This window comes from Rhagoletis pomonella, unplaced genomic scaffold, assembly GCF_013731165.1.
Source record: "Rhagoletis pomonella isolate Grant_MI unplaced genomic scaffold, Rhpom_1.0 Rhpom_scaffold_00008, whole genome shotgun sequence".
NCBI lineage: Eukaryota > Metazoa > Arthropoda > Insecta > Diptera > Tephritidae > Rhagoletis > Rhagoletis pomonella.
Window position 1 is genome coordinate 4,622,159 of NW_023458562.1, and position 4,854 is coordinate 4,627,012.

Sequence of the window (4,854 nt, forward strand, 5' to 3'; positions counted from 1 at the left end):
AAAAAAATATTCCGACGAACTGATAACCTCCTCCTTTTTTGGAAGTCGGTTAAAAAAAGGTCCGGAAAAGTCGGGAGGAGTACCAAACGACGCATTTCGGTCCTCCTATTAACAATCCGGAGGGGGAGAGCTAATATTATTAACCATTTAAAAGTTATAATCAAAAAACTTTTGTTAAATTTCGTTGTTTTGTATGGGCAATTACCCCGACGAAAATTCACTACATCACATGTTCTCACTTTTTAAACACTATTAAAATATATAATTTAAAATAATTATTAAAAAACACATAGTTTTAACAACCCAAGATAGATTATGTTGTTACTAAAAAAAGTTGACAAAATTAGCGAACTGAAGCGCGAGATTCCAAAATAGCTATAGTGCTGCCACTGTATTAGTATTTCGTAATAATTCACTTTTCCTTACAAGGTGTGTGCAGTGTTCAATACTTTTCGGTATCTTCTTTCATTTAATATAAATATAAATAATGAAAATTTTTAAAAAATCGAGCGATTTTTTATGAAAAATTTTCGCCTGCGGCGCTTTTTCCATAAAGATCAATACTTCGATAAATAATCACGCGATTTATTAAAAATTTTCGTTATTTATATATATATTATATTTTGACGTGGTAATTGCTCATAGAAAACAACGAAATTTAACAAGTTTTTTGTTTATAACTTTTAAATGGTTAATAATATTAGCCCTACCCCTCCATATTGTTAATAGGGAGACCAAAACGCGTCGTTTGGTACCCCTCCCGAGTTTTCCCGACCCTTTTTAGGGGTTGTTACCCTATACTAGAGAATTATTGTTTTATGTCAATAGGAACGACTTCCTGTAAGTTCTGACTGAAAATATGTTCACATATCAATATTATCTCAATCAAAGCTCGTTTTTTAATCACCCTGTTTACACAGGCAAATCTCAGATTATTAGCCATCAAATTTGTTGTGCTTGTTATTCTCACATCTCAAGGAAAATTTATGTTTCTTCTCTGTGCCACCGTGATCACGTTTTTCTGCTATAATAAGCAATATAAATATATTTTAACTTAACATTTTATTACAAATACCTTTACAAACCTCTTTTACTTGCTAGGGTTGCATTTTTGATTACTTTTACATTTGGCATTTCTCCTCTCTTTCGCAAAAACAATCGATAGAACTAGGACGGACACCGAAAAGTTATCGGTTAAATCTGAGATCATTTTATAATTACAGATTAACAAGGGACGAATTTTATATGGCTAACCCTGCAAAAATCGTTGGACCATGTGGTCTATTTGTGGTATATTGGAGTACTAACAAAAGTGTTCCTCTGTCATGCTGTAGCGGACCAACTCGTGTCTCTACGCCAGCTTACTGTTTGTTACCCGATCACTGCTCGTGTTTTAAGAAATGTGATTGAAGTTGAGCATTTGAACGCACATTTGCATGTCTGGCTGTAGCTGAACGTGTCGAGATGCTCGCTGTTAGTTGTTAGCTTCCAGCATGTTCAGGTTCGAATGCCGTCAGAGGCAACATGTAATTTTTAATTTTTGCTTTTGGTTTTTATAAGTTCGAAAAAGAATCTGAGAAGTGAAGACAACAAGCATGTACAAACGAAATAATTTAACAACAATGCCATTGTTAATATGATGGAGTAGTTTTGTGCTACTCTGAAGTATTGCAGGGATGGAGTATATGGTCCTGCCATAGGACATCGCAATGTTAATTGGACCATATTTTTTATTTGAATTGTGGTTAATTTTGGAGTACTCCTTGGCCCTTAGGGACTACTCTTTACACGCATGCATGGAGTAGTCGCGATTTTTGCAGGGAATCTCTTGTTCTAATTACAGATTAGGGTGTTAAGCTCGAAAATGAGGATAATCTACTTATATGTGAACCTAGTATTAATCCTGTAAACCGGACTGCTATTGGAACAGACTAACTATTTCTTACTATGTCCTAGTGTACTGGAACAAACTAAATATGAACTGGCACTTGCATGATGTGACACGTCGCTATGTTTTATAGTTCAACATTTGCAGGCCTATAATATTTACCTTTATATTTGCGAGGGCAATATCATGTCAGCCAAAACAGTAGAGCAGCAGGGACGTCACTATTTTATGCTATCAATTGGGCCAACTTAAATCAAAAGATAAAGATAAAAGAAATAGCTAATTGATGTTTAAAATGAATTCCTTCCGATAATTCAATAAATAGGATTTAATACCGTAGTGTAGTTTGTTGTAGGCATATGGTATATGCTTCTTTATTGGTATATTTCCAGGTTCCGCTTTGTTGACTTCTTCACTATATAAGTATGAATGTATGTTTTATGTACACCTAGCGTTCGCTTAATACCTTTTACATGCGATTTGTCCTAATATAAAATAACACAAATCGGTAAAAAACTAATAATTTGAAAAAGTTTTTGCTTTTGGCATCTTTCAGTTTTCATTAATCATCTTATTCTAAAATTACGAGTAGTTTAATTTAGCATATGGTAAATAGAAACTCCGCCGACAACCTACATACACACATATAAACATTTCACCAAAGGTGGGGGTATGGTATTCCAAACTATGAACCTACACGTTGCAATTTATAAATGTTTACCCGGTGGTATTCATTTGCTTTTAAATAATTTCACAATATATTCTGGATACAACGTTTCTATAATAAAATCACACAAATCCCTTAAAGGATTACCAGATTTTTTTTCAAAAGCGCAGCAATCGATCAATTGAAACCTGGACGAAAATCAACATAATCGCACCTACTTCCAAGTAGCTAGAGTTCGGAAAAAATCGATAGTAATATACGAATAATCTATCGTGTTGACCATCGATGATTTATACTATCGTTTTGACTATCGGTAGCTTAAAGTTTCGCAAGTGGGGGAAACTTTCCTTTACTGGGACTCTATTCTGAATCACCCGATTTACATGATTCATGTACTTGAAAGCAATTCTTGCTCATTCTCTTTTGTGTTTTCTATTTGCTTTTACACGTTTCAATTCTGTTGAATTCAAGTTTTTGGTTCTTTAAATGGGAAGCAACGAAAATGCCAAAAGCAAAGCAAGAAAGTTGAAACGACTTGACGGTACAGACGCATGGTTTAAAGATAAAGATAATAATTGGATCATGGTACAGATGCATGTGTACTCGTCCCTTTTCTTCTCACCCCCTCTCTTTCACATGCGAGCAGAATTGAATTCAATACTTGTGTAAAGCCAGTCTAACTGTGAGTTTTCAAGTGTACACTGAAAATTGTATACACTTCCTCATTTTGCGATTCAGCATGTGTGAGAATGAGTTTTAACTGTCAAAATTGTGTACACTTCTCTTCCGAAAAAACTCACTGAATTTTAGTCGGTTAGTTTTTGGTTGTGAGTTTTGCACTCGGTGTACACTACATTTTCTCAAAGTTACAGAATAGAGCCTCTGGACTTCGTCCCTCGGTTCGTAAAGATGCCTTCTGATATGCTTGGCGAGGGCTCCTCTGCAAGCAGGTGTCTGTCGGGATGCCCATGGGTGTGGCGACCTACTAAGAATTGCTTGCAGAGCGTTGTGTTGTGCTCGTTTATGGGGAGCATTTTTGCCTCGTCGTGTAGGGGGTGCTCTGGCGACATCAGAACACATCCGGTCACTATCCGTAGTGCAGTGTTCTATGTTGTCTCTAGTTTCAGCCACTGCGTCCTACTGGTTCCTGGCGACCACACTGGCGCTGCTAGCTGGCCAATTGCCTTGTATGTTGCCAGCAACGTTTCTTTGCCTTTGCCCCAAGTACTGCCAGCTAGCGACTTGAGAACCTTGTTGCGACTCTGTACTTTGTTGACAATTGCAGACTGTCGAAGGTTACTCCGAGTATTTTTGGGATCTTCACCATCGGAATTGGTGTGTCATCAACGGGATTACCCAGCGGTGATCTGTCCTCCGTCGCCCAGCTGGTAAATAAGGTCGCAGATGATTTTGTAGGGGAGAAGTTTAGACTCCTTGCAGTGAAGAGGCGAGAAAGCTTCGAAAGATACCCGTTTACTTTCGAGCACAAGTCATCAATTCCGTTCCCAGACGCCATTATCGAACAATCGTCCGCGTAGTAGACCCTGGTGGTTGAGGGAGCTTAAAAATATAATTGTTACACAGTAATGGGGAAAGGACACCACCTGTGTTTCATTTTTGTAGGTTTTCTCAATTTGTCTCACTCGGAGAGAGTAAGTTGTGTTCATTTACTCCATTCATTTGCGTGAAATTCGTCAAAATATAGCTTCTAAAGTGCAAGTATTTGTTTTTTTGCAAATTACTCTTTAATTAATTAAAAAGTTAATTTCCGCTCTCGGATTATTATTGTTGGCGTTAAAACGCGTCGATTGATACTCTTCTCGAAATTTTTCATAAATTTTTGGGCTGGTCAAGCCAGTGATCTAACTGGCACTGAAAAGCTGGCAGTAACGTTACATGTTCGAACATGCAGAGCTACTTGCAAGGCTACTGGCAACGAAATTTGAAAGACAGGGTATTCACTTAAACTCGCAAAATCTTAAACGGTATTTAAACTCGTAAATTTACGAGGCTGTTACAGGAACGCCCCCCTTTTGCAAATGTGTAAATAGGTGCGTAAAGTGACTGTTTGACAAGTTGAAAAGGGTTCTGTGAATAAATCCTCTCAGCAACAATGAAGTTTGAGGAGGTCGTTTGCGCATCAAATTTGCCTCGTAAATTTAGAAGGGGCTCGTAAATAGTGCTGCATACAAATTTTCACAGTTTTTTTACGAGGCTCCTAAATTTACGGGCTCTACGAGGTTTACGAGGCTTTTGCGAGTTTAAGGGAAGACCCCCAGTAAATTTTGACACATGCTGC

At 37.4% G+C, this 4,854-nt stretch overlaps 1 protein-coding gene across 5 annotated transcripts in view; it reads right to left on the reverse strand.

Annotated features, from left to right (window-relative positions):
- Window positions 1-2,860, reverse strand: part of LOC118744127 — a 230,360-nt gene extending 227,500 nt beyond the window's left edge. The window contains exons 1-3 of one of the 5 annotated variants that reach the window (XM_036476864.1): window positions 2,703-2,860; window positions 2,224-2,373; window positions 2,051-2,135 (exon numbers count right to left, since the gene is read on the reverse strand). The gene's annotated coding sequence lies outside the window, so the exon portion shown is untranslated. Of the gene's footprint in view, window positions 1-2,050; window positions 2,136-2,223; window positions 2,374-2,585 lie in introns of all 5 variants that reach the window. The other 4 variants (XM_036476862.1, XM_036476867.1, XM_036476866.1 and 1 more) reach the window with 4 other exon arrangements.
- Window positions 2,861-4,854: the final 1,994 nt, after the last annotated feature.